The sequence below is a fragment of the Thermobia domestica genome, chromosome 13 (assembly GCF_964235325.1).
Source record: "Thermobia domestica chromosome 13, izTheDome1.hap1.1, whole genome shotgun sequence".
Classification (NCBI taxonomy): Eukaryota; Metazoa; Arthropoda; class Insecta; order Zygentoma; family Lepismatidae; genus Thermobia; species Thermobia domestica.
The window spans coordinates 65,771,125-65,793,814 of NC_137466.1; the positions used below are offsets into that span (position 1 = coordinate 65,771,125).

The 22,690-nt window shown below is 36.3% G+C and overlaps 1 protein-coding gene across 2 annotated transcripts in view; it reads left to right on the forward strand.

Annotated features, from left to right (window-relative positions):
- Positions 1-22,690, forward strand: part of atos (atos homolog atossa) — a 175,214-nt gene that overhangs the window by 80,486 nt on the left and 72,038 nt on the right. The window contains exon 2 of one of the 2 annotated variants that reach the window (XM_081735843.1): positions 13,238-13,298. The exons of the other annotated variant lie outside the window; for it this stretch is intronic. The gene's annotated coding sequence lies outside the window, so the exon portion shown is untranslated. The remainder of the gene's footprint in view (positions 1-13,237; positions 13,299-22,690) is intronic. 2 annotated transcript variants of the gene reach the window in all.

Below are 22,690 nucleotides of genomic sequence, written 5' to 3' on the forward strand. Positions count from 1 at the left end.
GAAAATCCATCGACTTTTGTTTGTCAAAAACGTACATAGCCTGCGCAGAGATGTCCAAACGTGGGAACCCTGCTCTCGAGCCCCAATATGAATCATAAGCACAGCCACGATCGAATGCAAGCTCCAGTGAAGATAGGGAACCTGAGGCATTGGTAAATGCGAGCCCAATGGGAGAGACCCCAAGTATGAGCCTCAAGTGCAAAATGGTCAACTGTGGGCCCTCCAATTGAATTAGGAATCCCTTACGACAGGGATCCCCGCAGGATTTATCGAAGATAACGGAATACTGCGTACAATCGAAACGGCGCACAATCAATGCTGCGTAGAGTCGACTAGAGCAAAGATTTCTTTCTTAAGAAATCAACCAGAGCTCTGCCAATTGATTTTAAATTATTAAAATTCTAAGATATTGACAATATGAATATAAATAATTGTTAGCGACAAAGTAGTCATAGTGCTGAATGGTAGTGGATGCAACGTATAATTTCGTGTGTGCTGGTCAACAACTTTCATCCCCATATCTATGAATACTTATTATTATTTATATCTCGTCTGTTCTACAATATTTACAGTTTGTCATTGATAGGATAGGATACGTATTCTGGATGTTACAAGCAATATTTGCGTTGTAACTTTCTGAATACATTTGAAACATTGTATGACATGCTTGATACATCATTACAAACCATTTAGCCACATCCTCGTAAAGCCCCGTGGTCAATATTTTAGACATGCTTCTTTCTCCGTGTAGTACAGCACACATGCTTAAGACTAGATATTCTTAATCGCTGTACTTTGTGACAAATTCACCTGTTATTACTCATTTCCTGCTCCATCTACGTACTCGAACATTGCAGCAATCTCTTATCCGTACACACTAATTAAGCAGCTTTATGATATAAAAACGAGATAACGCATCAATATTTAATGCTTAATAATAATAATAATAATAATAATAATAATAATAATAATAATAATAATAATAATAATAAGGGAACGCGAATTGAAACAATAGCTTTGAGTGTTCCTGAAGAAATATATAATATAATGCAATGCAATCCTGCCGGTTTTGTCCCAGCCACGATTATACCGAGTTGGTTAGAGGAGATGGTGATGATGACAATGAAATCGTAGGAGGAAACAGGATAACCCCCGAGCGAACCCAGTTTCGGTTCTATGCCTTTCGATCATATGACGGTTTTCCCCTGTATATCTTCAAGAAAATGATTATTACTTAATATTGGGTGATTATAAGATAATGTTTATTATTTTGATCGTGTGCAGGTAACTGTTTTCGGTCCTACACATGTAATCAACCCATTTACGCATTTATTATTAACGTAACTACAGTAAATAAATTATATTACCGGTATAATAAACTATATTGTTATCCATAGTTCCTCTAATATTTGTTCTTAATGTCTTTTTTCTTATATCTTAAGCACGGAACAGCCGAAGCAAATAAACCTATAAGCTAGAATATTATACTTGATCAATCCAGGTGTGCAATACCTACTTTTGGGCCACCCGTATTTAATATAAATTTATTACATACTAAAGTATGTGAGTAAGCAGATTACCATATCTTGACATATACTTCCAAGAAACTGAACATTCTTCAAAAATCCGGGGAGCCAAATGCCCGCCTTGGTCTCTGTTACGGGCGGCCATACTTGTAGCAGAGGTGAGTTGTCTTAAATCAAGCCACTGTGTAGTTTTCTGAGAAGAGTGTTTATGAAAGAAAAAGCGCAATATCTCTCTGAGTTTTGAGATGTAAATATGTGCTCTCCCGGTTTTTTGCCAATCAGAAACTTTGAAGCAATTCATATAGCAGTTCTTCAGTCTTAGTCATGCAACGCAGTATCTGTCGTATCCAGATCCACGATGTTTATGATGATTTGGAATAGTACATGAAGTATACATATATTTGGTTTCTGCGTACCAAGATATTTCATCCAGCTTGGCTGCAGCGAAAAGCTTTTATACATATTATTTTTCGCTCTTCCCTTCCTAGGAACAGTTTTAGCTAACGGTGTTGCCTGTTTGTATGTCGCTGGTGAGAAACGTCATAGAACAACCTGAGTATTATACACGAGGAGGTAACAAGTGAAGTCGTTGACCTCTTCTTCATCAGCCCAGCAGCACATGGCTGGCGTTCAGTCAGACACGCTGAACAGTGTGTTGTTGTGTTGGTTGATGGACAACAAAGAGGATCAACGGCGCATCTTGTTTCGGCATGTGGAGCGGGGACAGAGGAGAATGGGCGGGGTTCCTTTTTTTTCTTCTTAAAGTTGATTGATGTCATGAAGGGTATTTTCCAAAGAAGTTACTCAGCCTGTTACTTCTTTTTCAGACTGACTGTCGCCTTTAATAATTAGGGTCGCGTCTTATTACTTCTGTGGTGTGATGAAGTAACAATTGTATCGACTATTCGTTCGTATTTTTGCTTGAATTTTGTCATTGTCTGTAACAGGATAAATTAAATGCTGTTTTTAGTACAATAACAGGACATGTTCAGTATTCTTGTAAAGAAAGAAACCTTATTCAGGTATTCTCAATTTTCTTTCCATTGTGAAAACATGTTACAGAATAAAAGTGTTAGTTACCAAAAAAAAAAAAATCTTGTTTCCAGGTTCATTCTCAAATCAAATTTCAGACACTATTAATGTCTAGAGCACAGCAATACTTACCAAATGCCGAGCAGGAAGAGTGTACCTAGCCACCACAATATACTTGAATCGAAACCTGGCTTTCAACCGTGGTATTTTCTTTAATGTTTTAGTTATCAAATTCCAAAGGTACCTTGGCTCAGTGGCAGAGCAGTTGTCTCTGGTGCATAGGTTCCCTGGTTCAATTCTCGGTCAAATAGGTTTCTAGTGGACAACATCCTATCAGTGGATTTTCTCGGGGTACTCCAGTTTCCTCCCCAATTTCATTCCACCCATTTTACCATAATCATTCAGTTGCCATAATCACCCGTTTCCCTTAGCCTGAAGATCATAATCTTCGGACGTTAAATTGCAAGATTGCATTTCACATTTTGGTTACCAAACCCATTCTGCAAGGTGAAGCCATTGGTATCTGGCCAATTTTCAGGAGTGGTAATATGGAAAGAAATGGAAGAACTCCGAGGAAACCCACGGTCACAATGTTGTCCACCACAACCTCACTTGACCTAAGATCGAACTAGGAACGCCTTGCACCAGATGTAAGCACTGTACAACTTAGCTACGGTGACCCCGCGAAACTAAGTTCTTGATGAGATGTTTCTTTTACTCCCGTTGAAAGGAAATGTTTCTGGAAGTTAGCAGCTCCTTCCAGAAAACGTTTGCTTCGTGTAAAAGCTTTTTCATGCGAGGTCAACGCTTCCCAAAGGAAATATGCAATGCCTATTTTTCTTAGCGTACATTTAGTTTGCCTTGTAAAAATTACGTAAAACTATATATTAGTAGATTCTGATTTGGGGCAGTAAAATTATATAAACGTGTTAAGACTAGATCGTCACATTCTTTATTTATTTATTTATTTATTTTCTGATTTTTGGTCGGAAGAATTGGTAGGAAGCCTGTTTAATACGTACAAAATACTCTAAAACACACAAATAATGGTTTCAATAGTTTCATACAAGGAATTTTATCGACTGAATATTGACGTCATAGTCTGAGCCCTGAGTTTTCTAAATTGTAAGGAAAGATGCGGAATTATCTATTGTATTATTAGCCTATCTAATAACGTTTTAAAGGTACTATTTATTTCCTGAGAACGTAATCGCGAAAGAGAAGTTAACAATAATGACAGTATTAAAATGCAATTTAACAATAATTAGATTTTGTGAACCAAATAAACATGTTTTTCCCGAGATTAGTTTAAATAGAAAGCTGTCTAGACTAGTTGCTGAAAAGAAAAGAACCTGTACAAGCGAGTTAGTGCCAGAATTTGTTTTTTGGTGTCACTCGATAACTTTTGCTCCAGGCAGAATCGAGTTCTGATTAAGTGTACACGTAATGACCGAACATAAGGAGCTTGACCCTTTGCCTACGTGGAGTAGGTGGATTGATGGTTTCAAGGTTAATTTGTATTTGTCAAGATCAGTCAGAAATCTTTGTACTATAGTTCGAGGGGGACAGACAAAATAGATATGTACGTTGTATTCTACTTATTTGTTGTCTTACGAAATCCTCACAAGGCGAGGTCATCGACCTGCTGTTACCTTGCAATAACCATTGGTGTTTCTACTTCGTTGGTAGGGGTCGCTTTGCTTCTTCGTCCTTGTCTCGCTTCTGTAAACCGCAAGCAAGGAAACTCAGTGTTGGGTAAGTTACTTGTAAAAATGTAACGCGTTACAAGTTACTTTACTTTCTCTTAAAATGTAACGCGTTAGTAACGCGTTACTTGCCTCAAAAAAGTAACTGTTACTTTACTTCGAAAGTAACGCGTTACTAACGCGTTACTTTTAGATCCGAAACTTTGAATATGTGGAAAAAATCTTAAAAAATCTTATTACTTCAGTTTTCCGTGCTGCTATTACTACCGCTATTATTATTATTATTATTATTATTATTATTATTATTATTATTATTATTATTATTATTGCACGTTCTGAATCGATTTATGTAAATGCAAGGACATCGAATTTCGAGTCGAGTCGAGTCGAGTCAAATCTGGTGTATAGTTTCGAGTACTCTCTTCAAGCATCTTACATAGACAATATAATTATTATCAATGGTACTACTACTACTACAACTTCTTTTTCTTCTTCTTCTTCTATTATTATTATTATTATTATTATTATTATTATTATTATTATTATTATTATTATTATTATTATTATAACAACACTGTGTATAAACATGAAAGATAGGCGGTTTATATATGAATACTGAAAAAGTAGTTGATTGCCAACCTCGGTAGTCGTGAAGTCTAGGAGTAAAGGACATTGTTCACCAGCTTGTGAATTTGGGTTGAGGGTCTAGGTTGAGTATTCGGGCTCGAGCCAAACGTTGTTAAAAGTTAAAGGGCACTGGCCAAATATCTTCAAAACTGCTCGGCCCGGGTTTAGAATTGTCAACGACTCGAGCAGATCGGCTCACAGCTCATTCACTATCGACTCAAACCGAGAAGTGAGCTGAGCCAACAACTCACCCAGCCGAGTCGGCTAGAGCCCTTCGCTCAGTTGAGTCGAACCGAGCAGATGGCTTATCGCAACCAAGCCAGCTCGAGCCGATGGTTCACCCCAAGTGAGCCGGCTCGAACCATCGGCTTAGTTAAGCCGGTCCGAGCTAAGCTTTTTATAAAAAAAATTCTTGTAGTCTCGCTATCGAGACGAGACGAGATGCGAGCAGTGTCCCCTCTCATAAGCAACACTAAAAGTATTCCATATTACTGTTTAGCTTACATTTCTCATGGCTTTCGCTTTCCAGTGTAATCAGCCCATGATTTCAAAACGAGTTAAAACAAGCGAGCCGCTTATCAAACTCGAAACTCGACGCCAAAAACAGTGAATCGATTCGGAACTCGAATCGAGAATATTACTTTTGACTCGACTCGAAACTCGACTTGGATTCGAGTCGAGTTTTAGCTTGACTCGTGCCCATCCCTATGCGTTAGAAAAAATGGTTGCTTATTATTATTCTGCTAAACTAATTATATAATAATAACAATGTTGCTATGTAAAATTAAATTTACAGAATATAGAGAAACATTACACTACAACTGACAAAATGAGAACACATGAACTGGGGGTGAATCAAAATTGCCAATAACTCTAAAATTGATACATGCTTTTTAAAGCTAGTTGTTTCAAACTCTAGAATCAACGGGACTTTAGGATATGCAAACTGATCTAAAAGAACCCTAATATTACATACCATCAACATTACATCAATAAAGTAGGCCTGCTCATCAGAACACCGTTTATTCATATTAAATCCTTACTGAATGTCGTTCATTATGGCACCCTAATTGTTGGTAAATATTTCCCGCCGGGACGCCAGTTTTCTTTTAAATTCTGTTCAGCTGTGGCGTACTTACGATTTTGTTTCGGTGGGGCTTTGCCTGAAAATGTGAAAATTCTGCAAGATATTATATATACTTTACTATAGTAAGTAAGATTTCGGGGGGGGGGCTTAAGTCCGGAAGTCCCACCCGTAAATACGCCACTGCTGTTCACCATCATCTTCAGCTTTTAAGAAAAAGTTTTCTTTCAAATGTTCGGACGATAAAATATTTTCGTTCTCCATCTTTATAAAAACAACACCATTCAAAGTAAAATAGACTACCAGTACCATTGCACTCGTAGTTCATTCACTGAATGGATTGATTTGGAGCTGTCAAAATCTAAGACAAAATCTTCCAGGTGCTTGCAATCAATACACGTGATTTCCCTGAAAGTGTCCTCATCTTCCAAAAACAGCAAGTGGCACTATATTTTGTTATGTAAATAAACAAATCAAATTGTATCTATGAATGTATTTGCAAGCCTACCAACGTAAAGTTCGTAAGGCGAAACGGGAAAATGCACATCGAGCTTTCCCGTTCCGCCTTGTATTAAGATGAAAAGTGATAACAGGTTTGACATGCTAATTTCATTGCCAGAGGTCATAAGGCGAAACGGGAAAAGGCGAACAATGCAGGAATTGTAGGTCACTGACATCGTTCATGCTCCATTGTTCCATTCTGAGAAATTCACTTACAAGAAAGAAACATTTGTTTCCGAAAAAAATATACATATATTGTAGTTACTCATCCGAAATGTAACGCGAAAAAGTAACGCAAACTAGGTACGTTACTTAAAAATTTGTAACGCGTTACCGTTACAGTTACTTTGGAAAAAATGTAACGCGTTACTAGCAAACGTTACTTAAAAAGTAACGCGTTACAAGTAACGCGTTACTTGCGTTACGTTACTTCCCAAGACTGCTGGAATATTATTTTTTACATTATAGAACATGCTACTTAAAACGTAGTGTAATTGAGTTGATGTTTTTTGTAAAATAAACTAATGTACGTTGTCAGTGTAAGTATAATTATGCCCCTAATAGATTAATTACATATTACCGAATTTATATAGTAAAAAAGTTTATATATTTTAAAATTTTATAAATATAAAACAAAAGTAATTACCCAAAAGAATAACACAACCTAATGAAATATTGAATTTAAAGTCCCACAAATTATGTTGCTAGTCTAATAAATGAATGATTATGAAAAATTGATGAGAAAACGTACAGACACGATACTTTCCATCACAAACTCGCGTTACTTAGAATCGAACCATAGGTCCTTCATCTCCAATGTGAGCGCTTTACCACTGAGTCCTCATGACTTCGCTACATTAGGCAAAATTTTAGTCTTATGTGAGTTGGCTGGAAAAAGAAAAAAAAATCTTCGGTTTCGTTCAAGAGTTCTCATGTGCAGTAACGGACGGACGTAAGTCACCGTTACCTGTAGAGATTTTAGCTGAATAACTCTTTCAGTTAACTCAGTCTCTAGCTAATCGCTGTTGTGCAATAAATAAATAAAATAAAAAGTTCGCTTCCGTTCGAGAGTTATCGTGTGGAGTAACGTACGTACGTACTAACATTATAACTCCTACTAGCCTGATCCTAATAACTTTACAACTGTGTACGGCCTACTAGCCTCATACTAATAACATTACAATCGTATAAGGCCCACCAGCGTAATCCTAATAACATTACAATGTTATAAAGCCCACCAGCCTGATCCTGAATACATTACAGTCTTACAATATCCACTTGCTTGATCCTAATAAAACATGCTGCCGTGCAATTCCATTCAAGAAACGTTTCACTAGTTCAGTATAGATTTTTCTTGCTGTGTAATTTTGTTTATGATTGAACATTTTAAACGTTAAAGAGAAATGAAGTCGCAGGATAAATTGCTGAAACAAGTTAAAATTGTCATTTATCATACGGGAAGATCCTAATGCACAACAAAAGTATTTTCCTTCATTTCTTTACGTTGTAGGTCAATGTGTAGGATCAAAAGAATCTTCCCGTTCCTAGTTTTACCGATTGGTCAAAAGGTCGCTGGTCTCTCACGTGCTATAGAAACAGTTTCTTTTACGCCTACTTTCTTCCATGTGAGGTTTCCCAATTTGTTTGTTGGTTATGGAATTTTACAGGCTACCTTGTCCGACTGGTCTATTTTAACAGTTAACTGTATTCGTAAAAATAATCCTCTTTGGCTAGACGGCTGTTCCACTTCTAGAGGTTCGGTGTTCAATAACTAAACTCGTTTATAATGAATTTTTAATTAATTGTGTTTTACATTGATAATATTTTTTTCAACTTTCTTACGTTAGTTAAGTAAGTATAAGCGTTAAAATCTCAAATAATGCCATATGTTTTCAGTTACTATAGAGTTGTTTGTTGTCGAGACCAATTTGCTGAAACTAGCAAAATAATAACGTTAGATATACTTTGTGCCAATATTTTTAAATTTCAGTTAAGTAGGAAAATAAGTAAATTATATAAGAAGGGATTGGTATATTTCTTCTCAACTAACTAACTAACTAACTAACACACACACACACACACACACACACACACACACACACACACACACACACACACACACACACACACACACACACACACACACACACACACACACACACACACACACACACACACACACACACACACACACACACACACACACACACACACACACACACACACACACACACACACACACACACACACACACACACACACACACACACACACACACACACACACACACACACACACACACACACACACACTCACTCACTCTCTCTCTCTCTTCTTCCCTCTCTCTATTTCTCTATATATAGTTGAATAGGATAAGCATTTTTTCCTACTGTTACCCTATTTAATTTTAAACTTTTGTTTTTTCGAATATGTCAGATATTTATATAATTAACCAGAGAAATTGTGTAAATTAAATTTATCTGGACTCAACACTCTCAAGACAATATTTACCATATTACCACCACCACCAATAACAACAACGAAAAGTTTTAAAGTAACACTACATGAAATACACACACGTGTTGTATAATCAAAACAAAGTAAACGGAATGTCACGTAATATCTTCCAAATAATATTGTAATATAAAAGTATTTAGAATTAAAAAAATATATATATATCCTTTTAATGAAATACAAAGCAGCATTAACATATATGGCAATGGCATTATTATTCTTACTAAAGGTGAATAAGAAGTTGCTTTGTATATCCTATATACTGGATGTGAAATTTATCACCTTGGTTAAATGTTCAAGTAATATGCAACCTAGAGGATCTTGTTAAGAAGTGCAGGGTAGTGTTTTTTCAAGGATAACTTAATCGTTACTGTAGATCACTATCTATCGTTCTCTGTATAACAAAAATAGGTCTGTAGAAGGACGATTATATAATTACTTTAATCTCAGTCAAGTTTTTAGAACCGGAATTAGGTACAATCTGCAACAAAAGTTGTGATTTGTTTGCAGTCTTTGCATAGTTAATAATACATTAATTAGACCTATAGAAAAAAAACTAATTATAATAGTTAAAAGTTTTCCCACTATATATATATATATTTTTTAAGTTTATATCAATCATGTTTCTTAAGTTATGCTTTGATGCATTTCTTTGTACTATATTTTCAACTTCTTTGAGACAAGAATTTTAGGAAAACCAAAAATGGATCACAAAATTACCATCTTAGCCAATAATTGGTTTTTGTATCAGGGGCCACAAAATTTTTGAACGGCCCTTAAATCGAGTTTTCGTATTTTCTACGGAATAAGCACATCATACTGAGTTAAGCGATAGTTTAGGTTTGGCTATACTATCGGGTTTGGGTTTGGCAGTAGTTTTCCAGATATAAGGCGTACAAGAAAATTTTTGATTGAAATATGTTGGATTTTTTGATCTAAAAACACTGGGAGAAGAAAATATACATAGTTGGTATATTTTCCTCAGGTTTGTGCATTCAAGTTTATAAAGGTAAACTCAGTGGAGACCTGGATGTACAGTAATGTTTAAAAAAAGTTTCTGGTTGCTTCATTTTTTGTTCTATATAAAATTGCACCTGTCAGTAGTATGTTGTATAAATTTACAGGATAATTTCGTAGCAATGACAAACGGAATGTGTACCTATTTTCCCCAAGCTCTGGATAATAGACCAACAAAAGGCGTGGATGTTCTTGTCTTTGACATAGCTGTACAGTGAATTACCAAAATCGATATGTACTTAAGGTCATTGAATCTATTGCAACTCATAATGGAATGATTCACCCACGTGAACTCTTAGGCAATCTAAGGTTATTAACACTCAGAGTAGGCTCTTTTTAAGTATTTCCTGATGCTGTAAAACTACGTTATTTCATACTTCAATTACGTAAAAAACAAAGTTTTATTTTGTAATAATAAAATTAATTGTATTGCGCACAATTCATCTGTTCCGTTTCAATAATTCTTCTATCTTCTGCCTGTCGTTCAACATATAGAATTTGCGTCATTACAACATATATTCTAAATCAAATTAAAAATGCATTGCTATTTACGTGAAAGATAAGACATAACACGTCACTGAGCTGTTTCAAAGCACAGCCCTATCACGTTAATAAGACTATAGCTCGTGATACAAACCTGAAATGTACTCATTGATTGATCCATTTATGAAACAAAACAAAACAAAATAATAAACAAAAAGGTATATTTATATACTTCAAAGTAAGTAACATTTTTGCGTATCTATACCCAGTTATGCCGTTCAAATCATTCTATGATCAGGATAGTAAGTTGGCTTATTATTATTATTATTATTATAACTATATTACAGTATTTATATTTATTCTAAGTATACTAGTTGTAGTGACTAGGATTAACCCATATAGCGTTTTTGGATTGATTGAATATCGGTTTTCAAAAATAGCACTAGAGAATTATTTTTTTTTCGTAAGTATTAGTTCTACAGTTGAACAGATACTTTTCAACAACCGGTTCCGGGAGCCTGATAAATTTTGACAATCGGTTCGGGAAAACCACCGGAACTGCCTATACCTATTTCCATAGAAGATCCTGCAAGGCGTGCATAAGCTACAGGTGTACCTTACTGGTGCAGCCATTACCTACCGATCCATCGTTTTGTTGTTGATTTCTTTTTTATCTGTTACTAATCAGAATCTACTAATCCTTGAATGCCATGCAAACTAATATAAATACCTGATATTTTGATTATTCAGTTTTCTTTGAGCTTGAGGGTCTAATATCTAGTGAAATGTAAGGGAAAGAAAATGTTCTTTCATACAATAATAAATTAAAGGGAAAAAATAGTAATACACGTTTTTTTTTTTTTTAATTTCATTTAAGGAAGGGAAAAAGAAAAACAGTGAAAACTAAGCTAGTATTACGTAAATTTTGATTTCCTCCTGCCACCCCTATTTCCTTTGACCACGTCTACCCCACGTTAAGTGTATCACTTGCTTCTTAAAGAAACAGGCAAATGTGAAATCTGAGATTCCGTGATTCGAAGTGACTAGTATCAAAGTTTCTGATAGTTCATTCAATTGGTTGATCTGGGATTGAAGGTTCCTTTTCAGCAGCGAGGCTATGCGAGACGTGAACCTACAGTTTCACCTGGAATCCGAAACATTCTAGCTCATACTGGAAGTCGAAGCCGGGTCTTTATATTGCTGACAGATGACGAGAAGAACCCTAAAACAGGGGAAGCGGGGAAAGGTCAACGACACGGTCAAGTCCATTTTCGGTTTTTGAGGTGCGGTCTATACTTAGATGTCGTCTGCTACTCCGGGCAAAGTTATATGTGTGCTATTCTGTGGTGTCATTTGAAACCCCGTGCGAAAAGTGCGCGAGCCCATACCTACGTCATACTGCTTCTGCTAGGGCTCTTCTCGTCATCTGTCCACTGTACAGGGTGTTTCAAAACAACACCGACAACGTTTGGGAGGTGATTCCTGACACCAAGATAAGACAAGAAGTATAGACCAACTTGGGTGCACAAATTCTTCCATTCGGAGTTATAGACTGTCGAAATCATGAAAAATTGAACTTTAAAGATCCATAGCTCCAAAACTATGGGACCTACCGTAGTCGGGTCATGACTTCACTTAGGAACTAGTATGTGCCCTATCCAAATATCCATGCTTTAGAATCCTGCGGTACTTCCGCAACGATTTTTATAGAGGTAGTTGGTGAGTACTTCAAATTATCTGCCCGTCGTCAAACCCCCTCTATAAAAACTAAATATAATATGGATATTTAATTTCAGCATGAACGCTTATGTGGTATGATGTGATCTAAGTTTTATAATAGCCTCGTTCTAAACTTTTTCCATTCTTCCAAACGAATGTTGTCCTATTTAGCAGCAGTGGCGGTTCTTCAGAGAAGTCGCATCGGTAAACATTTTACCGCTGCAAACTAAGGAAAATAGCCCACATTTTATTACTACAAGAATTACTACATATTTCCTTGCCTTACTTTTAGCTATAAAATGTTTTATATCGACGTGAGTTGCCTCAAGAACCACTGCTCTTTTAACAGGTTATTTGAAATTCAACCCGTACTCTTCTTTCTCAATTCCAAAATTGGCCTCTTTCTTGGCACCTGCAAAACAATAAATCCTTCTTAACTGTTGATAATACGTGCAGCAGTAACCGCAATCCTTATCGCTATTTTTATCAAAGCACGCCAATTAAAACAGTTAGGATCACTGCTATTATATATGGCATCTGAACTTTATTAGTCTTTGTATATCTGTGAGACAACCTATGACTGCTGTGTGTCCATATTCCTACATTATAAATTAAGAATAATATTTGGTTGTATAATAGTGGCAATAATAAATGGACCGCTTGAAGGCGAAATCGTCTAACAAAAATAAGTAAATAAAAAAAATGGACTAATGTTTTAATTCACTTACATAGATGGATACTTTTTAAAAAGATATTAATGAAATAAAAATAAAAACAGTAGATTGTAGTATCATAAACGTCATACTTACGGGTTTGGTTGCCAACGTAACAGAAATATGAATTGTTGAACTTCAAATTTCACTACCGGAGCTTCAAATTTTACTGCTGGAAAATTTCAGTTTTGGAGTTACGCCACATTGACATCTAAGCGGTCCATTGGATTGCTAATTTGAAAGAGTTTTTTTGAATAAATCAATCCAAGTTCTTTGTACTCTTGGACTTAAAGGAAATATTTTCTCCTTTTGCAGGTGAGGATAGATACCATTTCACTCTCCATTTCTGTGCATCCTATTCAGTAATTGTGTTATGGTGAGTGAGTGTAATAATTTTTATTAAGCAGTTACAAACTTTCATTGTAACAGTAGATATAATTCGTTAAATTTCAAATTATGTACAGTTATTTTATATAGACCTAAGGATAGCATTAAAATTTCAGCAGAAGGAAAATTAGGGAACGCGGAAATACATAGGAACAAATAACCTTCAAGCTCGAAAATAACATAGAATAAGTGTTTCATTGAAGCTTTCAAAGTATTTCGAGGCGCCCCTGTAAGTCACCCAAGGCGCACCAGGGCACTGCAATGCAAAATTTGGGAAATCCTGGTTTGTTTTCGTCAAAATGAAATTAATATAGTTTTCATGTGTGATAAAGTGATCTAGATAAGTTCCGACGTTGGAAGGGAAGAAAAGGACGGAGAGACAGGACTCCATGAATTTGGAAATCGCTATTTCCTATTTCTTGACCCAGAGGGTTATACTACCACATGTTATATACTACTAGCTGAACCTGCGCTCTCTACACAGCGCATCATTCACATATGAGCATGAATCTCCTTGTCATTCCGCACAACTGTACATGTCCCTTTACAGGAAAATGAGCTCCTTTGTAGCAACTGGTTAGCGTACGCGCCTTTGGCGTGGGAGGCCCGGATTCGATTCCCGGCGGGAGCTCATGTGGCTCGGATTCCACGTTAATCAGTAGGTCCCGTCAACAGCCTCGCTGTTGAAAGGTACGTTAAATTCAAAATCAGCTCAACCCTTTACAGACTAAAGTGAAAGACGTCTTGATAAAAATCGACAAGGGGTGCCATAAAGAGGAGAATTGTTCGATTATTATTTTTCAATATCTCGCACCGTTTGCAAGATTTGAGCCTACTTCCGGTTGGGAGTTTCTAATTCATGTATGATCAGGGTTTTCTTTCTTCTTGCATGCAGTATGTAATAAGCAAATATGTAACACACACAGGTAATTATGTCAGTGATATACGTATAGTGTTCATTGGTCAAAACACTCCAAACAATAAAGACTGGAGAAATTATCATCATTCGTTTTTCATTATCATTTGGCTATGAAACAAACGCCGGAAAGAAATTAACCCCGTATACAAATGTGTGGTGTTGAAGTATATAACTCGTAGGATATGATACTTTTTAAAATTTCAATACTTCCAGTGTACCTCCAAAAAAAAAAAAAAAAAAAAAAAAAAGTAACAAAGAAATAACTGCCATTTTTAAAATATTTAATTAGAACTAAAAAATCTACACAAAATTTGCAATCGATCAGTGAAAACAGTATCTTTCTAGAGCTTGTGGTTTCGAGGTATAATTGTCTAAAGAATAAACCTCCTCAAACATTATAAACTTTCCTTGACCACAAACATATAAAACTAGTGTTTTAGTATATGGATTAATCAAATCTTTTGCTGGTCAAAAAAAAGTACTTGAACTAGCCTAGAATAAAATGGTAATGGTAGCCGAGAGATACTAAGCACTTGAAACGCTCGAATCATCAATAGTTGTAATCTTCATTTTAAACAATTACATAAATCATAATTAAAGAAAATCAGTTTTATAACTTTAGTAGGAAAATAATATATAGAGAGAATTTGATGTGAAAAATTACAACAAAAAAAATCGTATTTCATATTTAAGGATAAATGTTCCCTACGTCTTGGCTTACTCTGACGTTTTTTTTTTCTTTCTTTCTTTCTTTCTTTCTTTCTTGTGAAAATTTCCCTATGTCGTGGGAATTATCCCTTTAGACACAAGATAACTGAATCTCAGGTCAAATATTAGGTTTCCTTTGTATGAAAGGTTTCTTTATTCGTAGTTGCGTATGAGCTGGAAGGTGTAGGTGATTAGAAAGCGAATGGAAAATACTTTGTTGAATAATGGTGTCAAGAAGAGAAGCAGTAGTTTCGACATTTTTTTTTTCCTTCTTTCTACTCTTGATTCGCTGTAATGAGCGGTAGACTGGCAACCCTTGTTTCTCTGCTTCTGACCTTGCGGTGTACCGCTATATGCAGCATTCAAAGCAAAGCAAGTGTCCTACAAATGCACACAGTGTGAAGTGAATGAAGTAAGTGAAGTGAGAGGAACCTTTTGAAAAATCACCCAATCGAGTCACGGAAACGTGAACATGTTACCTTCGTTTCTATACCTTCTCTTCACCCCTCTCCCATTTTCTATTAACCAATGATTACGTGATGATGCCCCCTCGATTTGAAGTTATTCGGCCTATAAGAGAATCCTTTCTTCTTTCACCAACAATAATCTCGTTATCTCACTGACATTTTGAATTGACAGGCAGAATGTCATCTTTAGTTGTAGATGTATTTATAAAATGTGGGCGCTTTTATTTTCAATAACAGCATTGTCTTCGACAAACTAGTGAGAATTCACAATTGCGTCAGGGTAACCTTAGCAACTGTGTGGTGCGGGTGGATTGAATACTCAGGCGACCTTTCATATAGCAGGGTTGGTGGATTTCTAAAATTGTTGCGCTTTTGTATTCTGATTTGATATTCCTCACTTATATACTTTAGTTTGGATTAATAAAGCGTTTAAATAGGTTATATTTTGTGTTCAATTGTTATAATACGTTGTGTCCAGTTGATTGGAGTTATTCTTTGATTTCGAGATACACGTGAACACAGTAACACGCGTGCTTGAAAGTGTAATTCCAGCAAATACTAGCGATTTTATCCGAGGCAAGTACCTATACCAGGGATACAACCCCGGATCACATGTACAGAAAGTGCGCGGGTTATTCACTTGAAGCACGTAACCGTATAAGGATTAACTCTGTGGTTAAAATTCGAGGGAAGGGGAAAATGGACCTGAACCCCTCACCAAATTTATATTCAGCTAGCGCTCTTTGCTCAGATAAAACTGCAAGACGTCAATCTCAAATATTTATATACGAAAGTACGTTCTACAGTAACTTTTTTTTTTTCTTTTAAACACCAACATACATCTATAAGATGTCATTTACTACTATGTCATCTATAAGATGGCGTAGTTACTTTGGTGTGTTCTCTCCTAACAACACTTTCGGAGCAACATTTGGTCGAGAGCTTCCCACTGGTCACGTTTAGAGTTTAAACACTGCTCCTCTTTAAAGTGGGTGCAATGCAGTTTAATAATAAAAATAGCTTCAGAGTAGCCAGAAGGCTAATAGTATATTTCCTTTTATGCTCTGACGCGGGTTCACTACCGTGGAGCATTAGGGTTGTTAATGGTAACGAAACTGAAAATTATTTAGGTTCTGATACCGGAACCTAAAATAGATTTAATTCATATCTGTTCTCAGAACAAACTGAAACACATTTAAGTGTTTTGGGTTCCGGTACCAAAACTTTAATGTTTTAATTCGGTGTGGGTTTAGGAACAAAACCGTAAGACGTATATATCGACATAAGAGTTGTGTACCGAGGGAAGAGAAGAAGAAAAAAAAAAAGAGAGAGAGAGAGAGAGAAAGACATACTATAAGCTGTTTCGAGAAGAGAACTGTTTTGGTCACTAAACCGAAAACCAATGCTACATTAAATTGTGTTTTGAAATGGTTTAATTCAGATAGGTTTTCTGGTAATTATTATTTTTCAAATTGTTAATGGGGTGCGCGGTGGCTTAGTGGTAGAGCGTTCAGCTCCGGTGTTTGGGGTTCCTGGTTCGATCCCAGCTCGCGCCGTGTAGACTTTGTGGTGGACACACCGTGATCATGGGTTTTCTCGGGGTTCTCCCGTTTCCTCCCATTTTCTTCATTCCACCATTTCACTCATCTCTCATCATCACAGTTTCCTTTAGCCTAACCGGCATAACCTTGGGACGTAAAACTTAGATTACATTTCATTTCATTTTCAAATTGTTAATGGCAATGCAGTAATATTCTTCAAAGGTTTGTTAAATATTATAATGAAAGATTCGAAACGTTGACCAGCTGAATACTTATAGAATATTTAAGGAATATTCAGTTAATGTGGAGGAAGCAATCGGAAAATATTTGCCGGCTCTATTCGACCAAATGCCAGGATAGTTTTGGATATGAACAGCGAAGGCGTCCCAGTGTCATAGATTTATGGCACCTGGAAATTTTTATCCGCTTGTCGCTTTTTATTTCTTTCAGTCAAACGTGGATGTCACATAAATTGATATCATTGGATGCTATCTCTATTCCATCGTATAAGGGTCCGGACAGAAGGGCGAAGACAGCAGAACATGTCAAAAGGACCCTTGATCAAAGCGACATGCATCGAAACAGCTCCGCGTCAGAAGGACCCGGGTCGAACTTCTCCTCACAAAAAAAAAAAAAAAAAAAAAAAGCACTAATTAAAATTTCCTTGCAACAGAAGGGCCCGAGTCAAAACGGCCTCTCGTCAAAAGGAGCGGTCAAAGAGGCCTTGTGTGATTAAAGGGCATAGGTGAAAATTACCCTGCATCAAATAGGCCCGGTTTGAAAGGCATCATGATCAAAAGGATCAGTTTCCTTTTGAATAGTGATCTTTATGAAGCGGAAAGTTTTCAACTGGGCTTTGTTGACCGGAATAGTTTTGCCACCTCTTTGACTCGACTCTGACATAAGTCTTCGTACGCGCGGGGTCTTTTGACATAGGTCTCGTTTGATTCAAGCACTTCGGATGTATTATAGATATATCACATTGACTTGACATCTAGTCTACTGTTCCAAGCGCTGCTATCGGCTGAAGGAATTCCACTCACTTTCGCGTAGACGGCTGCAAGGCTCTCTTACTTAGCAACAGCTGAACTCTTATTGGCTCAACGCGTAGATATGTCGAAGATGTGAGCTTTAGTTCGCATTTTTGCCACGGCTTAAGACATTTTGGCAGCACTATAGTTTTGATCCTTGCCTTTTCGACGACAGTTTTGATTAAGGCCTTTTTGACTCAGGCTTTATTGTTGTTGCTCTTTTTATCCTGGTCCTTCTGACATGGAATCCACTGAATGTTACGATTATTATTGAAAAAAAAAATACACGGATCTCACAAACATGTGTGTATACGGGATTTCGAAATAAGTTTCGAAAGGCTTTGAAGATAGAGAGAAAATGTTTTGAAAACAAAAAGCTTAGTTTCCTGTAAAACATCGACAGTTATTCTTTATCTGTAATTTATTTACAATGTATAATTTATCAGGGTTATTGATGGTAACGGTACCATAGGTTAAATGGGTTCTACTAGGCTTCTCGAATAACGGTTGTTGGCGCAGGACCGAAATAAACAATTTTTTTCTGATAAGTTTTGGTTTTGGAACCGCATGGCGCAATTTGTGCCTGATAAAGTGTTTTTGCGGGGTGTCCTGCTGCATTACTTTAACATGCAGAAAAGTGCGACTGAAAGTCATCGTATTTTGGTGGAAATGTATGGTGACCATGCTCTAGCTGAGCGAACGTGTCAGAAGTGGTTTGCACGGTTTAGAAGTGGTGATTTCGGCTTGGCAGACCAAGAGCGAGCTGGACAGCCAAAAAAATTTCAAGACGAAGAATTGACAGCATTGCTCGAGCAGGATTCGTGTCAAACGCAGGAACAACTTGCAGCAGCATTAGGCGTTGGTCAAACAACAGTCTCCAAACGCTTGAAAGCCATGGGAATGATTCAAAAGATGTCACATTGGGTTCCACATGAATTGAAAGACAGAGACGTTGAAAGACGAAAAACCATTTGCGAATTGCTGCTTCAACGACAGAGCAGAAAGGGGTTTCTGCATCGAATTATTACGGGTGATGAGAAGTGGATCCATTACGAGAACCCTAAACGAAAAAAGGCCTGGGTGAAACCAGGTGAACCAGGTCCATCACAACCAAAACGAGATATTCACTGTGCAAAGGTTATGCTGTGCATATGGTGGGATATGAAAGGTGTGGTGTACTATGAGCTGCTGCAACCGGGTGAAACTATGAATGGAGAACGTTATCGACGACAATTAATGCGTTTGAAGCAAGCTCTGGCCAGAACACGACCAGAATGGGAGAACAGACATGATAAACTTATTGTTCAACATGATAACCTCGCCCACATGTCAAAAACCGGTCAAAACCTATTTAGAAAATGTCGGATGGGAAGTTTTACCCCACCCGCCGTATTCACCAGACGTTGCTCCTTCGGACTACTACTTGTTCGATTGCATGAACAACGATTTGATTGGACAGCGGTTTACTTCTTCAGAAGATATCGAAACATGGGTCTCTGACTGGATCGCTTCCAAGGATGAGGACTTCTTTCGCCACGGAATCCGTACATTGCCTGACAAATGGGCGAAAGTGGTGGCTAGCGATGGACAATATTTTTCTTAAGGTATTTATGTATTTTGTGTTTGTACTACAGCTTCAATGTGTGCGTACCAACCGCACGAATTAATTCCTAGACCAAATATATATATATATATATATATATATATATATATATATATATATATATATATATATATTATTTGTTTAAAGAAATAGTTTTCGGTTGCAGAACCGAAATCCAGTAAAACTTATTTGTCACTTTCTTTACCGTTAACAAGTGTATGGAACATATATGACTGACGGTAACGTCTTCATACATAGCCAGATGCTTAAAAAAAAAAAAAAAAAAAAAAAAAAACTTATTACAGTTAAAAAAATTAAATTCCTTATCAAATCGACATGCATGATAAAATAAAATTGATTCTAACATCTGACATCTTGACTAGAAACTTTATCAATAATTATCATTTATTTATTAACTTTATTTTCCTTATCAATAATTCAGTGAAAATCACCCTGTATATTTGTAACATGGTTTTACGGTGCACATGTTGAAGCAAGAAGATTCAACATACTGAAATGGTTCGAAAGTGAATTTACTTTCTTTTTAAGTACTCATAAAAGTTTCTTTGGCGTTTGGAACAAAATGAAGCACGTTATAATAGGCTACGAAAGAATTTGCTTTTGCTTCATGGCTGATCATAATAGTAAAAACCAGTAGGTAGTTAAAGAAAGGGCACACGTTTCGTCCTTGATTCTTTGACTTTTACATTACGCGATGTCTGCAGAATATAATAGGCCAAGTAGTTACTGGTTTCTCATTCCCTGATGGCAGTCCTCGAAATAAAACTTACAATGCGCATAACCCACGAGACTATTATGTTTGTGTACAATGAAATATAGGATGTTGATAAGTGGACAATGGGATTCTGAGGTTCATATTTTTAAAAGAAGGAGAATCTATTTTTTCCCCTGATTCTTGAACCTCTTATTATTGCTTTTACGTGAAAACAAAGTGATTCAGTTACTTTATTATTATTATTATTATTATTATTATTATTATTATTATTATTATTATTATTATTATTATTATTATTATTATTATTATTATTATTATTATTATTATTATTATTATTGAAGATTGGTACACACAGTGCCACAGTGCCGGATTTACGTATAAGCTAAACAAGCTATAGCTTAGGGCCCCACTCTCTTCGGAGCCCCCAAAATAATAATAAAAAAAAACTGAATTTACATTTAGAAAATATAAGAAACAGTAAATAAGATAAAATCTACATATAGCAACACTGCTTCGTGTTGTGCAAGTCCTATGATATAAGTAATGGGTTCCCTTCTGCTAGCCTATTTTTTAAAATATCACTAGTTTCATTCCTGTAGGGTATATAGGATGCCTACCTTCATCTGCTCAACTTCATTACCTTCAATAGCTTAGGGCCCCACTGAACCTCAATCCAACTCTGGGTACACATATTTTACTTATCTTTACTGTTAAAAACTGGTATACCTACATGCATTTTGAAGGCTTTTCGACAATGATGAACTTATTACCTTCAGTGAATGCTTGTAGCAGGCCCGTTGCTAGAGAATGGCCAGAAGGGCTGAGTTCCCTCCTCCGACGAACTTCAACCCCCTTGAAGCTTTCAGTTGTTTATTTGGTACTTACGTATGAATGTAAAATGAATTCAAATTACTTCCCGCCCCCTAAAAGGATGTCGTTCCCTGTACTTAATGTTCTATCTATAGGCTTGGTTTGTAGAACTGAATAAGAATTACAAAATTCAAAAACGAAAAAAATGAAATCTTTAAGTTTTACGTCCCACGATTATGCCGGTTAGGCTAAAGGAGACGGTGATGATGAATAATGAATGATATGGTGGAATGAAGAAAGCTGGAGGAAACGGGAGAACCCCGAGGAAACCCACGCACACGGTGTTTGTCCACCACAAAGTTCACTTGGCGGGGCTGGGATCGAACCCGGGACCCCAAGCACCAGAGGTGAACGAAGAATTACAAAATTCAGTTAACGTTATGAGATGTTAATAATAACAGCTTAATTTCCTTTAATGTTACCTATCATTTACACCTGTCAGCTTAACAGAAATTACTCGCTAGTCGCAAGTGCTATTATAACTTATTACTCGAGTAAGCTCATAGTGTAATTTCTAATGATTTTTTTTCAATAATTTAGAACTATTATGTAGTTTACGTATATCATAAAACCGTTTCTTAATATTGCAGAGAAACTATATATTATTCAGATTATTTTGGTTGTTTGATAGATATTTATTTCTTGTGGGCAAGAACACATGTTCGATCTGGATCGCACTGTATGTGCTCTTTGTGTAGTATAGAATTTATTTACCCTCTTTTTGTATACATTTGAAAATTATTTTGACAGTTACCATTTGAAAGTTACTGAATACGTACTATAGAAACAATTATAAATACTTTTGACTCTTTGAAAAGGAAATTTAGATAGTCTACAATAATGAAAATCTCTGGCTGGATGGCTGGCCTGGACAGGAACCCAATATTGAAATACAAGCTAAACTATATTAACCAGAAAGAACAGCATGTGTTAGGTTTAAATAGTTTGTTGTTAACTTCTCCCGAGTATTTGTGGAGAACTAAATTAGCCGGTCTACCTTCTCGTTCCTTTGTATGGAATAGGAAGAAGCACGTTATTCTATCAATGTTGTTTACGTAGCGTTAGAATTTGTGCCAAGGAGCGTGCTGAATAGATTGAAAGTTCGGCAGTACAGATGGCACCATCGGGTGATTGGTGTAATCAGTCCAAGAATTCGAGGTTGAAATAACTTGCACTTACAAATACCCAGTCTCTTCAATAGCTTGGATGCAATCTTTTGATTTTCTTTCTTCCAACGTAACGAAAACACTTTGAAGTGTATTTGCAATTATTAATAGTGCTGAGCACGTCGTCGCAGTTTGATAATACAGATGACCTTCAGTTTTTTTACGCGTGACTTAAGTGTACTGTAGCAAGCAGTCTCGATTGCGTTAAGCAGAAATAAATCTGTTGTATGTACTGTACGTCGGCTGTGTATTACATACGTATAACACTATATTTGCGTAGACTTATGTAAGTAACTATAAAGATGATGAATATAAATATGAAATTTAGGTTGCATTGCCC